Raw genomic sequence first — 21,759 nt, forward strand, 5'->3', positions numbered from 1 at the left:
TGCCATGTTGGAGGTTTAGTAACATTGTGGCTAGACCTAGGCAGACAGTTGTAAGAACAAAGGATTCAGGCACCAAGAAGTTTGCAACAACCAAACTTGCCATGGCAAATAGATGGGGGAAAAGTGGAAACACTGGCAGACTTTATTTTATTCATTGGAAAGACTGATGCTGAAGCTGAAGCTCCAATACTTTGGCTACTGATGCGAAGACTCATTGGAAAAGACTATGATGCTGGGAAAGATTGAAGGTAGGAGGAGAAGGAGACGACAGAGGATGAGATGGTTCGATGGCATCACCAACTCAATGGATATGAGTCTGAGCAATCTCTGGGAAATGGTGAAGGATAGGGGAGCCTGGCGTGCTGCAGTCCATGGGGTAGCAAAGAATCAGACACAGCTGAGCAACAATAACAACAACAAAATTTTTATGATGATCATCTATCTATAGCAAGTGAAACCTATTTTCCAACTGCTACTGTGAGAGAAAGATTCCTCTTAACATAAATTTTATTGGCTCAAAGGACCAAATGTTTGGGGTGCGCCCAGCACAATGCCTTCCATCCCCCACTTGGATGGGTTAGCAGCACTTTTATTCCATTAAGTATTTGTCTTTACAACAAGCCTGGGATGAAGGTATTATTCTCACTTCATGGCAATGGAACTGACCTAAGGATACATTCTGCTGACCAGTCAGCCTGCCCACAGCCTTGAACCCCACTGCAAATCCTCTGGTGGGCTCAATGGGGTGCTTGGCTGTGGCACTAAGGTCACTGGAGTTGAGGTTGTGGCTGTGACTTTGTAAATAAGTCTCGAAATTCCTGGTCATCTTGTCTGTCCCTCTGCAGCCCTTTGGCCCTGAAACAGATTTTCTGTGTTATCTCCAGCTTTTTTCCCCCTACTTCTCTTCTAATTTACCTCTCTAGAGCACAGACGTGGAGAAGGCAACAGCAAGCCACTCCAGTACTCTTGCCTAGAAAATCCCATGGATGGAGGAGCCTGGTGGGCTACAGTCCATGGGGTCGCTACAAGTCAGTTGCGACTGAGCAACTTCACTTTCACTTTTCACTTTCACACAATGGAGAAGGAAATGGCAACCCACTCCAGTGTTCTTGCCTGGAGAATCCCAGGGACGGGGGAGCCTTGTGGGCTGCTGTCTATGGGGTCACACAGAGTCGGACATAACTGAATCGACTTAGCAGCAGCAGCAGCAGCAGAGTGCAGACACATCTGGAAAATGAGGTTTAGAGGTTCAGTGATTTTTCAAGCAAGCAAGCTTCCTCCTAGCAGCAGAACCATCCTGAAACTCTGCTTTATATGCTGCTGGAGGATTGAGGACCCCGTGGTGACAGTCACTTAATGAAAGCTCTTACTGATTGTGTGTCTGCTGTGTCTGCGACTTTTCATATATCATCTCATTTTGCTCAAAGGCTCTGACAAAGAGCCACGGAGGCAGGCGGTGTTGTCACTGTTTCTCAGGTGACAAGACAGAGGTCTGGAGATGGGCGATGAAGTTCTGAAGGTCCCGGGGTCAGCGCATGGCAGAGAGCTGGGAGTCAGACTCACATCTGTCTAGGTTCAAAGCCTGTGTTGTTTTGTTTTGAGGCAAACATTGGACTACAATTCAGTTCAGGTTTATGGAAAAAATAACATTTATAATAACACAAGTGACCTTCGTGTTTTAGCAGCAGGCTCAGTGCCTAGGGCATGATTTTTACAAACCCTGCTCTTCCTTTCCTCTTCCTTGTGAGGAGAAAAGCCCCTGTGCCCTGAACATTTACTTAGCTTTCAGAGAAAGAAGCCGGAGGCAGGTGTGTTTCTGTAGCTCTCCTTTGAAATGGAGGGAGTGAGGAACAGAGATATTATTGAGGCTTGGGGCTGAAATTTGAGGGCAAATAGAAATCTTAGAGAGGTGTTGATTTCCTTTGGACCTGAAGAAGTCTGTCAGAAGGATGCTAATTCCCAGAGCTCAGAGGAACTTCCCAGAATGCATTGCAGGAGTAAAGGACAGATGCAAATGAGACAAGGCTGCATGGCCCTGATTCCGCGGGAGGGGACAGCTACGTGTATGAACACTTTGTCTGCTGAAAAGTGCAATGCAGAGGGGGATGGGGAGAGGACGAGAAGGAGGAGGAAGGGGAGGAGGAGGAGCCTCAGAAGGCCTGGATTCAGGCTCAGTTCTGCCATCAGCTACCTGCGTGACCTGAAGGAAGTTGCCTATCAGGTAGGCCCCAAAGTCTCAATCTCTAAAAAATGGTTGGGCACTAGACTATCTCATTGTTCCACTTAGGTCTAACAGAGATGAATTTGGCCAATACAGTGTGGAACTGTTTCCTAGGAACATGCCCTGAGCAGTAACAATGCGAAGAAATGATAAAAGTAGCTCAGACTTATTAAGCACTAGTGTGGGCTATGGAGAAGGCAGTGGCAACCCGCTCCATTGCTCTTGCCTGGAGAACCCCAGGGACGGGGGAGCCTGGTGCGCTGCCGTCTGTGGCGTCACACAGAATCGGACACGACTCAAGCGACTTGGCAGCAGCAGCAGCAGCAGCAGTGTGGGGTAAGCACCATGAGAAACATTTTGTGTGGTTATATCACTTGCGTCTCCTAATAAATGTGAGAGCTGGATACTTTTATATCTTCACACTCAGAGATGAGAAAACTGAGGCTCAGAGGCTAAGGGATTTGCTCAAGCCCCAGACCTAGAAAGCGGCAGATCTAGGATTCAAACCTGGCATGCCCTCTTATGTGCAGCTTCAAGTAGCGGCCATAGGCCTGGATGCAGGGGTGGATGCTGCCAGGCCCCATCGACATGCTCTCATCCCAAGGTCCAGAAAACCAAAAGCTGACTTCCCCCAGCTGAGTGTCCCTGGCTCAGGGAGGCATTGCTGGGCTGTAACGGGATCTGTTTAGACAGGCCCCGGCAGTGGGAAACCTGAGCTGCTCCCAGACCTGTCCCTGAAAGGGGCTAGAGGACAGCTTGGGACGTGGAGATTGGTTCACACACACCCAGATCTTCCCTAGCAGGCTGAGTGGCTTTCAGCCCTTGTTAATAGTGTCATCTCAGATCAGTGCCGGGGAACCACTGGCCATGTGGGTCACTCTGGGGTGGGGAGGGGTGGCCCTTGGTCCCTTCGGTTGACACACTGCCTGCTTCAAGTTGGCAAGGCAGAAATTTCAGGCGGAAGGGCTGCCCAGGTGCAGGAGTTGGTTTCATACCTACATGTATATCACTTGCAAGCTTCAACCCCAGCCTGCCTGCAAATTCCAGACCACGCTCCTGAAAGCAAACCTGGTCAAATATTCATAGACACTGTGGGTTGTCATCCTCATGAATCCCATGATCTGCATTTGTTGCTTTAGCACTATTTTATGAGAGTGATTTTTCCTCCTTTGCTGTGTGCTGCATTTTCACTGCCCTCCAAAAGAAAAAAAAGTCCAGCTTAGAAACATGTGGACAGCTCTGGTTTATCAAAATTGTGCTCAGGCCTCAACTTTGGAAAGAAAATTAATTTATGTATGTGGCATTGATTACAGTGATGGAACCACTTAAATATTTGTTTGTAGAGGTGCATGGCATGGAAGGAAAAATCTTCTAATCAAACACTTGATTTAGTCAAGATTTATCATGTGATACATATATGATACAATACTCATATAACAACTCTATGAGCCAGATGATATTATCACCACCTCCATTTTTCAGATGAGGAAACTGAGGCACAGGGAAGTCACTTGCCCAGGTCTCGTACATTACAAAAGGCAATTTGCTGAGCCCAGTTTGCACTCATTCAGAAAGTGAGGGATGACAATTCCTAGTTTATCAGGTTCTAGGGAAGATCAGATTCTGTAAGGGAGGAGCGCTAAGCATATGGAATGTTCTTAATCCTTCTCTCCCTCTCTCCTTCATTGTCTCTTTCTTTTCAGTGTTGATCAGAGTCTCCATGATGTCAGGTCTAGCGCCAGATCCCGGAAGGACAGCCCAAAAAGCCTGCAGCACCTTCATCCTTCCTGTCTCCCGAGAGATTGCCATTCTGCCGAGAGAGGGGCGATAAACCGCAACCTTCTCGTTGTCTCGCTCTCCATGGTGCCAAGGGGGCTTCAGTAGTTCCCCTCACATGGCTTCTGCTTCCCCCCTAGTTCTGGAGGGAGAGGTGATTCTTACTGGCAGGCAGAATCAGAGAATCTTTGCCATCTGTTACCACTTCCTTAGCATTGTATGTGAGTAGAACTCTGACCCAGGCAGAGGCCAGGGAAATGGAAGGGTTTGCCCAAGGTCGCACAGGAAGTAAGCTAAGCCAGGATTTGGACAAGACCTATCTGACCCAAGCCCCATGATAAGAGTGGGTTGCCATTTCCTTCTCTAGAGGATCTTCCCGACCCAGGGATTGAACCCTGGTCTCCCGCATTGCAGGCAGACAGTTTACCGTCTGAGCCACCAGGGAAGCCCCATGATAAGACAGTGCATTTCAAACTCAGACCACAGTGATGGGTTCAAAGTCCCTCCCTACTTTGAGCCTAAATCCACAACCTGTCATTGGCATCCAACAGCCTCCAACCTTGGATCCAGCCTTGCGTGCCACATTCCCCAAATCGAAGTCACTCCCTTCAACTTCACTCTGGCAAATGTTTGGCATCATGACTCTGTCCTCACTCAAGATGCCTAACTCATTAAAATCTTCTGGTTGGAAAAGATGCTGAGTTCCCCTCCCTTCCCTGGAACTCTTTCTTGATCCTTTTTGTCAAGGTCCCACTTTTAAGCCAGATACCGGAGGTTGAGTGAGTCACTGCAGATGAGGGCTAACAAGCAGTGGGACCTGCTCCTCCCCTGTAGTGGGACCTGCCCCTCCCCTGCAGTGGGCTCCTGCTCCTCCCCTGCAGTGGGACCTGCCCCTCCCCTGTAGTGGGCTCCTGCTCCTCCCCTGCAGTGGGACCTGCCCCTCCCCTGTAGTGGGACCTGCTCCTCCCCTGCAGTGGGACCTGCCCCTCCCCTGTAGTGGGACCTGCTCCTCCCCTGTAGTGGGACCTGCTCCTCCCCTGCAGTGGGACCTGCTCCTCCCCTGCAGTGGGCTCCCGCTCAGCCTTTCTGCTGGGCACACCCCGTACAGCATCATCTTTGAGTCAGTTGGAGTCCCTAGGTGACAGGCAGACCTGCTGCTGCTCAGGCAAAGGTGTGCAGGCACCCACATGCATGGAGCACTTCCTAGACTCCAGGTTCAGTTCACGCACAGCGCTGCTCAGAACTCTCCCCTGTCTGTCCAAGGCAGGTCTTATCAGCTCCAGAGGAGACGCTGAGGTGCAGAGAGGGACTGTACTTAGAAGCCCAGAACCAAGTGAAAGCCCCTAATCTGGTGTCCCTGTGGTCAAGTTTTGAGTCCCAGTGGGAATGACTTACCCTGTGAACATCATGTGATTGGATTCAGTCTCTCATACATGCTGCTCACAATATTTTAGGGCTCCAAGTATTTCAGTACATCCAAGTATTTCAGTTGGGTTGTGATCCCTAACTTTGTAATTTCTGGAATGTAATCATCATGTCATTTGTAAATGTCAAGAATAGGATGCCATTGAGTTCAGAGTCCCGAAATCTCCACTAGAGACCTTCCCTGTCCAACCTCTACAACCTCTAATTTTTGAGACTTGACCCCAAGAATCCAGCAAACATACGCTCACCACCCCCCAAACTTCTCCAGTTTGTCCAAATGAACATTTCATGAGACCACTGTGGTTGACATGTAGTTTTGAATCTATTTCTATTCTTTTGGTATTAACATTTTTATTTTCCCTTGGGGGAAGATGGTAGATTAAAATATTGCTTCTAATTCTTCATTCCTATAGAACAGGGTTATACATCATGGTATTCAATTCATGGGTTTTCAGTGCTTCTCTATCAAATAGCTGGCATTTTATCCCCTTATGGCACTGTTATTGGGCTTGGTCAAGAGGCTCGTGCTGGCCAGTGGGATATGGTGGACACAAAGTGAGCAGAGGGTCTCAGCGTGCTTGTGCGGTTTGGTCTGTGTACCTGTCATCCGAGATGAGAAAATCCACATCAGATGAGGAGCAAATGGCACAGACCCAACTCAACCTGGAGCCTGGAGCCTAGCCCAGGCGACCCCAGCAGGGGCACAATTTGTCCTCAGATGCACGAGCAAGAAAAAAAATGCCTGTTCATGTAAGCCACTAGCTTTGGTGGCTGTTAACCAGAATTAGCATAGTGATTGCCAGTTCCTACTGGGAAGCATTCCCCTTCCATCCTCAGTTGTTTGGATGGGGCTTGGCACCACCCAGCGGGGCCAGCATGGGCCCAGTGTGGTCAGTAGATGTCCCTGTGCTGGAGAGGCTCCATTTGCCACCCTTCTCGTTCACTCTCCGCCCAGCTCCTGGTGCTCCAGGTCCAGGGGAGCTTTCTCCCCTGCAGTCCCCACTAGCTGACAACGAGGTTTTCTTTCCTCGCCCCTCAGGCCAACAGACAGTGCGAGATTTTCTCTGTGCTCCTCCCAGCTGACTCAACACCCCTATCAACTCCCTATCTCTCCCCACCCCCTCTTTTTTTGTTCTACCCAGTTTTTGTTTTGTTCAGTCACTCAGTTGTGTCTGACTCTTTGTGACCCCATGGACTGCAGCACGCCAGGCTTCCCTGTCCTTCACCATCTCTGGGAGCTTGCTCAAAATCATGTCCATTGAGTTGGTGATGCCATCCAACCATCTTGTCATCTGCCTCCCCCTTCTCCTTTTGCCTATAATCTTTCCCAGAATCAGGGCCTTTTCCAATGAGTCGGCTCTTCACATCAGGTGGCCAAAGTATTGGAGCCTCAGCATCAGTCCTTCCAATGAATATTCAGGGTGGATTTCCTTTAAGATTGACTGGTTTGATCTCCTTGCAGTCAAAGGGACTCTCAAGAGTCTTCTCCTGCACCACAGTTCAAAAGCTCCAATTCTTCAGTACTTAGCCTTCTTTATGGTCCAACTCTCACATCCATACATGACTACTGGAAAAGCCATAGCTTTGACCATACAGATCTTTGTTAGCAAAGTAATGTCTCTGCTTTTTAATACACATTCTAGGTTTGTCATAACTTTTCTTCCAAGGAACAAACGTCTTTTTAAATTTCATGGCTGTAGCCACCATCCATAGTGATTTTGGAGCCCAAGAAAATAAAGTGAGTCACTGTTTCCAATTTCCCCCCATCTATTTGACATGAAGTGAGGGGACCAGATGCCATGATCTTAGCCTACCACTTATGTGGAGGTTTCCTTGCCTTTTCGGAAGTCTGAGGTCTTCTGCAGTGTTCAGTAGATGTTCTTTGTGGATGGTTCCACTTGCAGGTGTATTTATTGATTTATTTGTAGGAGGAGCTGAGCTCCACGTCCGACTCCTCTGCCATCTTGATTCTTTCCTCTCCCTCCCCTGCCTGTCAGCTCCCTAATTCATCCCATGTCTCCGTAAACAGATTAAACAGGACTTTATATTCAGCATCTCCCCCACCCCCTAAATGGACCCTCTATTGGGACTTGGTCTTATCCAGAATGGCACTTCTGATGCCCATGGGCAAGTTCCTTAGATTTATTTTTCTCCCACTTGAAAAATTGAGGATTGTCCTGCTTTGCCCGTTCGAGGTTGTTGTGAGAAAGACATCGGATCACAGATGGACAGTGCCCAATCTTGTGCTTGACTCCTGGGGGTTGCAAGACAGGTCATCTCTACCAGCCCATCTTGCTATGGCTGGCACTCGCTAAAGCATTAACAAATATTTGTAGTGTGAAAAGCTGTATGGTACATTTTCTTCCTTTGACCTTTTGATTATTTTCCTCTTGAAATAGCAGAATAAGGCCCCTAGTACCATGGCGACAGTCTCTATAGAAATCCATAGCTTGTTCTCAGCACACCCACGGATGCCAGTGGGAGGCTGGCATAGATTTGGACCAATGGAGAGAAGGGAGGTTTAGCCTTGTCCTGGTTACAAAGAACTTTTTTTTTTTCCCCTCTCTCAAATGGACCTTTCTGTCCCCAATTCAGCATCATCTAGGCTTCTCCTAATGTGGGCTAATTTTCCAGCGGCTCCTAGAAAGAGTGTATTTCCAGTCTCTCCTGGGACAGACGGAGGCGTTTTGAACAGGATAAAGCAAGTTTTGCTGGGGAATATTTGGAGCCTGCTGAGGAGTCAGGTGGCTCTGATTGCATTCCTGTCACGGGTTGTGAGTGTGTTTGCTTAGAACAGGTAATCCTTTTGGCTGCTGTAATCTGAGGTTAGAAATAGACTTGTGTTGCTCCCAGAAAACCCTGTGGTTTTGGCCTTTTGTTTGGCAGGCTTGCTCTGGTCAAGGTTGGAAATATATTCACTTAGGAATGGAGGTTCTTTATGAAACCAAGGAGAGTTTCTGTCCCTTTAAGAGGGTCCTTGAGGAGGGACAGTCAGAGAATCACAGAGATGGGGGCCAGATGGCCAGTAAACAGGATGGCAGTGAGTTACAGAGAGGACCAGCTGGGCCGTCTGCTTCAGTCACCTTGCAGTAGAGAAGCCTTCATTTGGTGGCTGCAGTCAGAAGATTTGAGTGAGAGCTGGGCAGCCTGGTCCAGGGATCTAAGGATGATCTGACTTGCCCCATCTTCTGCCTGAACTGGGACTCAGAGTTCCAGACTGGGAGACAGTGGGAAGACAGCAGAAAAAGTACAGGCTATGGGGCCAGACAGGTTGGGGTTCAGATCCTAGCTGTGTTCCCTGGAGGGTGATGCAATCTGTCTGAGCCTCCACTTCCTCATCTGTGAAATGGGATGATAGCCCCAGCTCACAAATATGTTTTGAGATAAGTACCAGTAATGGGTAGAGTATGCTGTGTGGGGTAAAGTGCGGGAAGTTTTAGGTCCCCTCTCCTCTCCTCTCCTCTCCTCTCCTCTGGAGAGCGTTGTTGCTGCTCTTCAGTCGCCAAGTCGTGTCTGACTCTGGGACCCCACGGACTGCAAGCACACCAGGCTCCTCTGTCCTCTACTATCTCCCAGAGTTTGCTCAAAATCATGTCCATTGAGTCGGTGATGCTATCTAACCGTCTCCTCCTCTGTCGTCCCCTTCTCCTTTTGCTTTCGATCTTTCCCAGCATCAGGGTCTTTTCCAATGAGTCAGCTCTTCGCATCAGGTGGCCAAAGCATTGGAGATTCAGCTTCAGCATTAGTCTTTCCAACGAGTATTCAGGGTTGATTTCCTTTAGGACTGATTAGTTAGATCTCCATGCAGTCCAAGGGACTCTCAAGAGGCGTCTCCAACACCACAATTCAAAAGCATACTAATGACTGTTAACCAAGAGGGGCTAAAGGGAAAATCTTTCTCTGAGAACCTGGAGTCTTGGAGATTTAAAAATGAATCCCAAAATGTAGCTAAATACCTTACTCAGAATGCAAGTATTACTTAGAACTGAGTGGTTTATCAGCTCCCTATAAGAGAAAACCTAGATCATCATGACTTAAACAAGATAAAGAATTATTTTTCTCTCATGTGACACTGCAAAGAGTCAAGGCTTGGAATGGTGGCTCCCATGTCATCCCTTCCGGGGAGCCGAGGCTCCTTCCATCTTTTTGTTCTGTTATCCTTAAAGTGTGGCTTTCCTCATCAAGATCATTCAGTTTAGTTCAGTTCAGCCGCTCAGTCATGTCCGACTCTTTGCAGCCCCACGAATCACAGCACGCCAGGCCTCCCTGTCCATCACCAACTCCTGGAGTTCACTCAGACTCACGTCCATCGAGTCAGTGATGCCATCCAGCCATCTCATCCTCTGTCGTCCCCTTCTCCTCCTGCCCCCAATCCCTCCCAGCATCAGAGTCTTTTCCAATGAGTCAACTCTTCGCATGAGGTGGCCAAAGGACTGGAGTTTCAGCTTTAGCATCATTCCTTCCAAAGAAATCCCAGGGCTGATCTCCTTCAGAATGGACTGGTTGGATCTCCTTGCAGTCCAAGGGACTCTCAAGAGTCTTCTCCAACACCACAGTTCAAAAGCATCAATTCTTTGATGCTCAGCTTTCTTTACAGTCCAACTCTCACATCCATACATGACCACAGGAAAAACCATAGCCTTGACTAGACGGACCTTTGTTGGCAAAGTAATGTCTCTGCTTTTCAATATGCTGTCTAGGTTGGTCATAACTTTCCTTCCAAGGAGTAAGCATCTTTTAATTTCATGGCTGCAATCACCATCTGCAGTGATTTTGGAGCCCAAAAAAATAAAGTCTGACACTGTTTCCACTGTTTCCCCATCTATTTCCCATGAAGTGATGGGACCAGATGCCATGATCTTCATTTTCTGAATGTTGAGCTTTAAGCCAACTTTTTCACTCTCCACTTTCACTTTCATCAAGAAGCTTTTGAGTTCCTCTTCACTTTCTGCCATAAGGGTGATATCATCTGCATATCTGAGGTTATTGAGATTTCTCCCGGCAATCTTGATTCCAGCTTGTGTTTCTTCCAGTCCAGCATTTCTCATGATGTACTCTGCATAGAAGTTAAATAAGCAGGGTGACAATATACAGTCTTGACGTACTCCTTTTCCTATTTGGAACCAGTCTGTTGTCCCATGTCCAGTTCCAACTGTTGCTTCCTGACCTGCATACATGGTCATAAATGTTGCCACAGCTCCAGTCATCGTGCCCACATTTCCAGGCACCAGCAAGGAGAAAGAGAAATACAAGAGAGGGTACTTCTCCAATGAGTCAACATTTAAGAACAAAACGAAACAAAAAATCTACCAGAACCTCCATCCAGTGATTGCCGCTTCCATCTTACCGCCTACCTCCCACACAGGCACACAGCAAGGGAGGCTGGAAAAGTGTCCTGGGTAAGTAGATCCCCCCCAATAATACAGGGGTTCTTTTTAGTAAAGAGAAAGGGTAGAATGTTGTCCTTGCCATAGCCAAAGCTGCTTCAGTTTCATTGGAAAGGTCTGCCTGGGCCAACACTGGAAGCAAAAGCAATTTACAAGAACCTGGTCCTCAGGTTGTCAGCAAAGGTTAGTTCCTGTCCCTTCCAACTTCCCGTTGCTCCATACCACTTCCATGTTAGAGAATCTGATACTAGCTTACATACAACTCCTAATGCTACATAGATTTTTTTATGAATCAGAAACGTTCAGAGTCAGAAGCTCAGGTGAATTACACACAGGTTCCATGCAGAGAATTTACTAAAACCCTAAAACTAACTGCCGAAACCGATAATCGATAATCGCCTTATCTCATACCTGCCTACCTCATCAGCTGCATTACTTCTCTATCACTGTGTGACAGTGGCCCCCAAACAGCGACTTAGAAAACATCACGGGTGTCTGATGTCACTAGTTCTGTGGGTCAGAAATCTGTACATGACTAAGTTGGGTCCTCTGGCTCAGGGCTTTGCACAAGGCCACAACCAAGTCATACAGGAGGCTGCGGTCATCTCAAGCCTCAACTCAGGGCTGATCTTCCAAGTTCACTCATGCAGTTATTTTAGCTCCTCGCTGGCTGTTGGCCAGAGCCTCTCTCAGTGTCTTGCCATGAGGGCTTCTCCATAGGGCAGCTTACAATATGGCAGCTTGCTTCAGCAGAACAAGCAAGTGATAAAGCCAGAGACAGAGTGGGTGCAAGAGGGAAGTGTTTTATAACCTAATCTGAGAGGTAACATCCCATGGCTATCTTATCCTGTTTGTTAGAAATAAGTCACTTTGGTCCAGCCCCAGCTACAGGGGTTTGAGGAGGGAGAGTTTCAGAAGCACCAGTTGGTGTTCTGTTTCATCACTCACCTTCAGTCTCAGGGTTTCTGACACAGGAGTCTGTTTTCCCCCATGAATGAGCCCAGCGCCTTCCTACCACAGGGCCTCTGCATGTGCAGTTCTGTCTGCTTGGCAGCTCTTGTCTTCCTCCCTGCCTAGTTCTACACATTTTTCAGAATTCCTCTCCAGCCTCATTCTTGCAGAGAAGCCATCCTTGACCTGCCTTCTCCTGTCACAGGAAGGAAAGGAGCTTGAAATATTACTCAACCCAGCTCTGAATATGTGTCCCTTACTGGCCAAGCTACTTTTATCAACTGTGTTATTTCCTTCATTCACTTGTAATGGGTAGGATTTTCAGTCTACAAACTCAGGTGTGGGATACATAGAAAATCTGTATTTCTTTATTATGCCTAGATTCAGTTTCTATTTTGAGTCTCTGTTTAGCTGGGGTAGGTCTCAGCTCAATCACAGTCAAGGCATTCCCTCCACTCCCCAGCAATCACATCTGTGCTTGGTGTGCACAGGTGATGGGAGGAAGGCCACTGGTCACTGATGTCACCTTCAGTGGCATTTATCCTTCAGTCACTGGTCAATGCGGCTCACCATGGAGTGGTCCCTTTTCTTGTTTGTGAGTTAACTCAGATCAGGTGACTCTGTGACCTCTGTGACATTCTAGGGCTCCCAAGAGTCATTGTATCACTTCTTGTGCCTCACAGGATTGTGTAAACTCTGTGAGATGTCTAAATTCCCGATCACCTATGTGCCATGTGGACACTGCTGCCCTTTGGGGCTTTCCTTCCTCCCTGGGGGTCCTCCTTCCCTTCTGCTCAGAGATCCCGTGGGTTCTTCCTCTGGGGCTTTGTCTTTGTCCTCACATCCGGCCCGGGGAGCAGAGTACACAGGCCTCTTTAGGCAGGGCAGTGACTTTCTCATTCTCGCCCTCCCAGTCCTTTTCTGCACAGCCCAGGGGACATTTTTCTGGCCAGCAGGGAAGAGTGGAGCACTTTGCTCTGTGCATATCTTCCTCCAAATGTTTTTAACTAAGCCACGAGTTCCGTCTGACCTCCTGAGTATCTCCTCTTAAAAACCCAAAAGCAGACTCCTGACACCAGGTGATAAGTGACTCCAGAGGGCATGGAGGCCCAGAGGAGGCATCCCATCTGGGCCGTCCAGACGGGAGGGGTGGGCCTTTGAGGCCAGAGTTGAGCTGAAGAATGAGAGGAGTTGGATAAGCCAGAAGGGGCCGTGCAGCAGGGAAGAGCCTGGTTAAAGGGGGGGCATGGAGATGGGCCTCTGAGTGGCTGCCACCTGTTTGGACAGAGGAGAATGCAGGCTGTGCTTTGGGGAGCAGCTATAGATAAGGCTGGAGAAGTGAGCAGGGATCTGGTAACAAAAGGTCTTGGATGTCAGGTCTAGACATTTGGATTTTTTCTTCAGAAAATGGAGATCCATGGGAGGACTTTTAAGCATGTGGCGAGGTGGCCGGCTTTGTGATTTAGAGTGTTCTCTCTGAGCCGGGGGAGGATGGGCTGGAGTCAGAGGAGCAGGGAGGGGCCTGGCGCAGCCACCTTGACAAGGAAAGAGAGGGCTGCAGTGCAGAGACTTGGTGAGCAGGGGACGGATTCCCTGGGGCCTGGAGGCCAGGGCCACCCAGACTTGGTAAATGAGGGGAGGTGGGGACATAGAGAGCCAAGAGCTCAGCATGACTCCACAACCTCCAATGGCGCCTTTTACCGAGCTGGCAAGACGGGGACCCCAAGAGAAAGAGTCTGGAGAGGGGGTGAGAGTGAGTTTGGATTGAAGTCCAGTTTGGAGTTAGGATTCTGTGAATTAGGATGCATCTCAGCAGAAATCTCTAGAGCAGAAAAGCTCATGTCAGTCTGTCTTCACCTGCGCCTCTTCCTAGGATCACATGGAAGGTGTCTTGTTTTAGTTAAAGCCCTTCCCTTATAAAATGACTAAATTAACTCATTATTGACTTATTCCAACTGTTAGAGCTCTTACTCTATTAAGGTACCATCAAAGAAAAGAGAACCAAAGATAAAAATGTTAGAGTTTATAATCTAACATGGAGAACAGATCATTTTTAATGACAGTACAAAACAAGTGCTACAGGGAACGGTATTCAGAATACTGTGATAAACCATCATAGAAAAGAATATGAAAAGGAATGTATATATATGTGTATAACTGAATCACTTTGCTGTACAGTAGAAACACAACATTGAAAATCAACTATACTTCAATAAAATGCAAAAAAAAGTATATCAGAGAGGCAGCCTTGGAACTCCAATAGTTTCTTGTAGTTGCTAGGGACCATGGTCAACTAGGATGTTTCAGCAGCAGCTGACTGTAAAATGCACTGTGGCCCAAATAAATAAAAAAACGAGGATTCGCCAAAGAAGAGCGCTCCGGGGTTGCTTTCTGGGGCTCGGGCATCCCTGCAGGGACCCCGGGGCCTGCCTGCTTGCTTCTCCACCATCCTCTGCACTTCAGGTCTTTGTACCCATTTCTCCTGGTTGCACATGCGTGCTGCATCCTCAGCTCCACCGTTTCAGTGAAATAGACCAATTTTCCCAGGAAATATGACATTTTCCTGGTTCTGCCAGTGTACTGACATTGGCACTTGAAAGGACATTTGTCATCCCCGGGTGGACAAAGTATGGTGTGTTCAGCAGCATTTTAGTAGGACTGTAAAACATTTGGGAGGTGATGGGGATATGAGGAGAGAGTTTAGCCTTTGAAGCCAAACAAACCTGCATCCTGGTCTTTCTGCAAGTGCTTAGTAGGGGTAGGTCACTTCCTCTCTCTGAATGTCTCTTTTAGCATCTCTAAAATGAAGAGAGTCGGGGACTGGAGACTGTGAGTGTTTGAGGAGATGACTTTTATGAAGTGCCTGGTGCTCTTCCTGGCTCACAGGGGCTCTTTTCTTTGCTATCTCAGCATGCCTTCCCTCCCACCCACCCGCTCTGTACACTGAGAAGTTGCTGTTCTATCAAACAGTCCATCCCCCGACACCCACACCAGGACCAAGTTCAGTCCCGTGAAATGAACTGATCATGGTAGAATTTCATGCAGATGCTGAGGGAGAGAGTTGGGGGAGGGATTTGAGGTGGCAAGGGTAGGGAAAATACAGGTTGCTTGGCTAATATATGTACCATATGTATGTACATATTATTTAAAAAAAAAAATCTGTTCACAGAGACTATTCCAATGAATAGAGTCATGATTGGGAAGCAAGAGAATGTCTTTGGTCTTCCCTGGTGCCTCAGATGGTAAAGACTATGAAACATACCGCAGCAGCTGTGTGCAGTTGAGAAAGATCCCTGCAGTGCAGGAGACCTGAGTTTGATCCCTGGGTCGGGAAGATCCCCTTGAGAAGGGAATGGCAACACTCTCCAGTATTCTTGCCTGGAGAATTTCATGGACAGAGGAGCTTGGCAGGCTACAGTCCATGGGGTTGCAAAGACGGAGACATGACTGAGCGACTAATACTTTCACTTCTTTTTTGCCTCCCCTCCCAGGATGATTTAACTAAAAAAAGTCTTAAAAACCACCTGTGTCATGTTAGGGTTCAAGCTACCAGAAATAGAACCTCCCCCGATGTCAGATGCCTCTGTTCCGCTCATTCACCTGGCAAAGCTGTGAGTGAGTATGGAGCCTGCTTGCAGGGGGAGCGGGGCTGCCTGGCATGCCTGATGGGTCACTGCAGCCTGCCCTGGCCCCCTGCATGCAAGGTGGCCACTGTCTTTAGACATTTGTATTTTCCTTTGTGTGGAAAGGTAATTATGGCCTCCATACCCTGCGGCTGTTACCATTTTGCATGGCCCTGAATAGAGGCAGAAATCTTTCATAAAATTCTTTTTTTTCAGGGAAATTGTTGGGGGAGGGGGTTGTGGTGGGGATTTGAGTCTGTTTTCGAAGCAAGGCTGGTGGAAGTGCAGCAACCTTTCAGGATTTGCAAAATGCTTAACTGTGCGCCAGCAATTACTGCCGAATGTGGCTGTCATGTGAAGTAGCTTAATTGGCCCACAGGTGGGTTGAGTTTGAAACCCTTGGATTGTACCAATGCAAGAGAGAGGAAAACAGATTGGACAGATCCAGGCTGGGGCTCTGTCGTTTACAAACACAGAGGAAAAACATCTGAGGACAGAATGGGCCTTAAATGGAAAATGGTCAGGTCATAGAAGGATAGATCGATGGATGGATGCTGCCTGAGAGGGACCAAGGAAAAATGCAGACGTCAGGAGTTTGGGATTGTAATATTTAAAAAAAATGTAACCGTGGCCATATGGGAGCGATTCCAGACAGATGCTATATACTGAGACATCCAGGGATTGAAGACGACAATTCACTCTAAAGAGTTAGAGTATAACTAAGACAGAGCTGGCTGTAGACATCATCAGTTGAGTTGTGTCACCAAGGGAAAATATTTACTCATGGAGTCTAGAGTTAGGTTCAGTAATCAGATTCCCAACTTTGAGCTGCCACCCTCAGGAAACCAGATAACCTTGGTAAACTGCTTCTTTGGACCTCAGTTTCCTCATCTACAAAATGAATGCCTGTCACGGACAGCATGGAATGCTGTAAAAGACATGCCTGACATACAATTAGAGCTTGGTCCATGGTAGCAATTATATTTTCACATATTATTTTTTTCAGCACTCTATAACTGCAGCTGATCATATCCTCTGTGCCCAGTCTGTACTGGGAGCTAAGGATATAGGCTTGTTTATTTCATAAGCATTTGCTGAACAGCTACCATGTGCCAGGGCTTCCCTAGTGGCTCAGCAGTAAAGAATCTGCCTGAAGTGCAGGAGACCTGGGTTCGATTCCTGGGTTGGGAAGATCCTCTGGAGAGGGAATGGCTACCCACTCCAGTATTCTTGCCTGGAGAATCCCATGGACAGGGGAGCCTGGCGGGCTACAGTCCATGGGGTCACAGAGTCGAACACAACTGAGTAACTAACACTTTCACTTTCATTTACCATGTGCCTGGCAGACACTGCTGAGCCCTGAAAACGGACTTGGGTGGAAACAGACAAGACCCCTACCTACAAGGTGGCTCCAGGCTGGGGAGGCAGACAGACATTCAAATAACAAAAATACCTGCCATGGAGAGGTCCTTGCTGAATGCCAGAACTTCATGGGGCTCCCGTCCAGTGGACTCATCACCGGGATTATCAGCCCCTTTTGCAGATGAGAAAACAGAAGCTCGGAAAGGTGAAGAGACTTGTCTAGGTCCCCACACCTGGTGACTGGCAGAGCCTCAACTATCGTAGAACACAGACCAGCCTGACTCTGAAGTGTGGGATCTTTCTCAACCGCACACAGCTGCTGGGGTATGTTTCAAGTTTCTGGGTGAAGACACCAGGCCAAGGCAGAGTCGAGAAGATGCATGGACACCAGAGGCATACAGCTTTCAGAGGCTCCGGTCTGGGCAGGATGTAATTTGCAGGCTACGGAAGAGGATTTGAGAAGAGTATGCTTCTCCCGGCCGTGAGGGGTACTGGATGTGTCTTGGTTTGTGTATGTGTGTCTGTGACCATACATGTGTGTCTCTGTTTCTGTGTGTGAATGTGTGCATGTACCTCTTGTGTTTGCATGAGGAGGGGAGGCAGACATGTTTGTGTGTAGGTGTATGTGTATTTGCATATGTCTCTGTGTGACTGTGTATCTCTGACTGTGTCTGCATTTAAGCGTGTGTGTGTGTGTTTGAGTGACAGTGTGTGTCTGAGTTGGGGGTGTGTGGATAGATGTGTGTCTGTGCATATGCATTTGTGTGCATCTCTCGATTGGCACGCGTCTTTGGAGACGTGTCTGTGTGTGCGAATGCCTCTGTGGGTGTGTGTGGGGTGAGCTGCCCCCCTCCCCCTCCGCAGGTGTTTCTGTGGAGCTAATCGAACTTGTCCTTCAGAACCAGGGAAGCGACAGCGTCGGTGCCTTTAGCCTTATCTCCCAGCCTGCCGTTCTGTCAGAGGAAATTAGATTTGCTTGGCACAACCTGCTCCTTGTGAGGTCATTTTGGCTGCGGTCTGCACGTTCTGCTCTCCTAGGTATTTGTCTTTTGATTGCTTGATGAATACGTCCCAGCCAATGTCGAGATTAAGAGAACATGAGTTTCGGTGGGGGGCGGGGGGTGGTTTAAAATAAGAATCATCCAAGGGTGTAACGTTAGCTGTCTGTCTTCTTTGCTGTGGACTTGGAAGCCACGGTAAAGAAGATAGAGCTTTGGCTTTCGAATGGTAATGTTCAAGTCTCCTGTTGGCCCCTTATTTAAAAGCTGTGTGACCTTGGGGAGGACACTGTACCTTGCCAAGCCCAGGGTTTTTTACATGCTAAATTCAGAAGTTCTTTGGAGGAGCCAATATAATAAAAGATGAAAATGTTCTCAGAAATCCACAAAGTCCTTGAATTCTCTGATATCAAGGCTAAGAGGCTGAGCGGGAAGTCTCCAGGCTCAGAGGTCAGGAAGGTGTATGTTTGGATCCTGGCTCTATTCTTTTCCTAACACATGAACTTCAGCAAGTTGTGATGCCTCTCTGAGCTTCAGATTGCTTCTCTGTTAAACAGGATATTATTTATAAGGCACTTAGCTCACTGTTAGCCACTGTGAGGGGCCCCCAAACGAGAGCTGTTTCTATTTTGGCTGATACAACAAGGGTGATGGGAATATGAATATCTGCCTACTTTCAAACTGTCTGTGAATGTAAGCAAGACACAGCCTCTGGGAGTGAGGGGGGAACCGACAATGTGATATAAGTGATTTACTATTATTTGTTTTTACGACTTCAAGACGCAGCATCAGCAGAGTGTTCTTGGCATCGCCATTTCTGACCAGCAATTTGTGTTTCCTCTAGAACTCAGAGGCTGTTCGAATTGCAGAAAGGAGCTGAGAACAAGGTGGCCTCCATCCCAGAGTGGTCCAGATCAACTGCTGAGGGCCAACTTCCCCACATCTCCAGCCACATCCCTTCTACAGGATTCCCTCACTCCAGCAAGACTTCACCTCCTGCCCGTTGCCTTGGAACATGCTGTTCCCTCCCTGGGAATAGGCCTCACCACCACCCTACCCCCAGATTGTCTGGGCTGGGCTCCAGGTGCCTCTGTTCAGGCTAAGACAGATGTCCCTGACCCATGTCCCCAGCCTACCCTGGATTCACCACACCATGTGTGATGCCCAGGGCATTTCAATGGTCTGCTCTGTGTCTGGCTCTCTCCCAGCCAGTGCCCTCCAGGAGGGCAGGGACAGGGGACGACAAGGCCCTCAGTGGATGTTTGCAAAGTGAACCCATGGAGATCAGCTGTTTTCTCTGATTTTCTGTCCCTGCCCCCTTAGATGCAATGCCTTCAGATATCAATCTATTCATCCAGACTCGCTTCTGACAACCATTTTGCTCAAAAACAGAGATCTTGGAGAGACTTACCCTGTCAATTTGGTTTGGTTTAGAAGCAGGTTTATGTCTGCTGGACTGCTGGTCTTTAATAAGAGTGCCACGCAGGCCAGAGGACAAAAGTTTCCCAAGCACTTGGCCAGCTTTCTCCAGTGTATTAGGGCTAGCGTGGGGGTTTGTCATAAGGACCGTGGTCATCCATGTAGGCCTGTGACGTCAGCTTTGGAGAGTGGTTGGGGACCTAGGTTCTGGAGGTGGACTACTCGGTTTCCAGCCTCAGAGACACTGAACCTCTTTGTACCTCGGTTTTCTCATCTGTACATTATCTGCCTCACTGAGGTCTGGTCAACATTAAAGGAGCTCATCCAAGTAAAGCCCCTGACCCAGCGTCTGGTGTGAAGTGAGTGCTCAGTGGAGGTGAGCTGGTGCCTCTTAGCACTGCATCTGTAACTGATGGAAACGCCAGCCCAGGCCTCCGCTGTGGCTGTAACAGAGGCTGCACAGCTGCAGTGAGACAGCGACGTCCCTTCTGCCAGAGCTGAGCTCCGGGAATTAGACGATGGAGTTACTCCTTAATTCAGATGAGTTTTTGTGAACAGGAAGACATCATTCAAGAAGAGATATGAGATCTGTCTGTACCTGATGTGGTGTGAGGCTTTCTCTTCCTTAATGAGTGCCTGGTTATGTGAATTGGTTGCCTTGGTGGTTGGGTCACCTGATGGCATAAAGCAGCGGTCAGCAAACAACAGTTCTCAGGCCAAATCCGTCCCACAGTCTGTTTCTGTAAATAAAGCTTTACTGAAACACAGTCACGACCATTCCCTTACACAATGCCTATGAGTGTTTTGCACCATAATGGCAGAGTTCAGTAGTTGTAACCGAGACCACAGGGCTTGCACAATCTACAATAGTTTCTGTCTGGTCCTTTACAGAAAAGTTTCCCTGGTGTTAGATTGAAGTAGGATTAAAGCTGATTAAGCTCAACCAGAACACTGGGCACCATCCCATCTCTCGCTGTCCCTCAAGCCCTGGCATCAGGCTGGTCACCAAGACCAGATTATTTTGCCCCACACTGTCTCATACATTTGGTCCCCCATCTCTTCCACAAAAGCCACAGCCTTCGTTCAGCCCTTTCCCCACCCCTCTTGACTATCACACACAAGGGCCACCACCAGCCCATAAGGTGTCTGGCTGAATTAGATAAGGATATCTTCTGTGGGTTGGTGCAGCTCCACCACTCATCACTGGGGTGCCTCTTGGCTGGAAAACCCCCCACCTAACACTATTGATTATACTGGATCAACTGTAGCTCTTACACCTCTTGGTTCCGTCTGTTGATTATAGTGTCTTCTGGTGTCCCTGTCCAGGCAGTCCTCCACACCAGAGCTAGAGTGATCCTTGTAACCAACTTGACCAGTTCATGGCTTCCCCTGGCCCCCAGGACCGAGCCTATGATGAACATGACATTCAAGGCCCTTCATGGTTTGGTCTTGGCTAGTCTCCCTGTCCCATGGCTCAAAACCTGCTCAGTCTACATCACATCTGAGCCCTGTCATGCAATGTGAGCCCGCCCCCCACCCCCACCACTCGCCATGAGACCTAGACTTCCACACTTGCTAATATTTTGGGGATCAGCACAGTCTTGTCCTTAGTGAAATCCTCTGCTCTTCCTCTTACCCATCCAGAAAATTCCTAGTCATCCTTCAAATCCACTGCAAGCATCTTCTCCCTGTTTCACCCTCTCCAGTGCTCCCAAGCAGACTTGGACCCTCCTTCTGCAGTTCGATTCAACCATGGTCCATAGCCCATCAGTGGGTCAGGTTAGCAGGGTAGTGGACCTTGATGAATGCTTCTTGAAAGATGAACTAGGGTGGAAAACACATAAGTGCATCACTCTTTGTCAGGTGTGGGTATAACACAGGATGAACAGCACAAGCCATGGAGCTGGACTGCGTATGCTCAAATCTAGCTCTGCAATTGATTAGCAATGGCCTTGGGCAAGTGACTTCACCTTTCTGTGTCTCAATTCCCTCAGCTGGAAAACAATGATAATGATAGCGCTTCCTTTATGGCCTACCATGAGCATTAAATCAGTATATTACTTAATATATGTTTATATATTACGTATAAATATATTTGTATGTTTGCACAACTATACCTTGGAGATATAGCACATTTGGTTCCAGATCAATGCAATAAAGCAAATATTGTAACAAATCAAGTCACACAACTTTTTTGGTGTCCTGGTGCATATAAATTATGTTTACACTATAGTCTATTAAGTATGCAATAGCATTATTTCTAAGAAAACAATGTACATACCTTAATTAAAAAACAGTACTATTGCAAAAATGGCACCCAGACTTGCTCAACACAATGTTGCCACAAACTTTCAGTTTATGAAAAACATAATATCTGTGAAGTGCAATAAAGCAAAGGAAAGGCCTTATGGGCTTCCCTAGTGGCTCAGTAGTAAAGACTCTGCCTGCAATGCAGGAGACGTGGACTAAATCCCTGAGTTGGGAGGATCTGCTGAAGGAGGAAATGGCAACCCACTCCAGTATTCTTGGCTGGAAAGTCCCATGGACAGGGGAGCCTGGCAGGCTACATTCCATGCGGTGTCAGAGTTGGACATGAC

General features: G+C 47.9%; 1 long non-coding RNA gene across 1 annotated transcript; it reads left to right on the top strand.

Annotated features, from left to right (window-relative positions):
- Positions 1-16,735: 16,735 nt before the first annotated feature.
- Positions 16,736-21,264, top strand: LOC112580681. The gene is made up of 3 exons (XR_003105024.3): positions 16,736-17,233; positions 17,645-17,783; positions 18,588-21,264. It is a non-coding gene; the product is annotated as an uncharacterized LOC112580681 (long non-coding RNA).
- Positions 21,265-21,759: the final 495 nt, after the last annotated feature.

This window comes from Bubalus bubalis, chromosome 19 (genome assembly GCF_019923935.1).
Source record: "Bubalus bubalis isolate 160015118507 breed Murrah chromosome 19, NDDB_SH_1, whole genome shotgun sequence".
Taxonomy (NCBI): domain Eukaryota; kingdom Metazoa; phylum Chordata; class Mammalia; order Artiodactyla; family Bovidae; genus Bubalus; species Bubalus bubalis.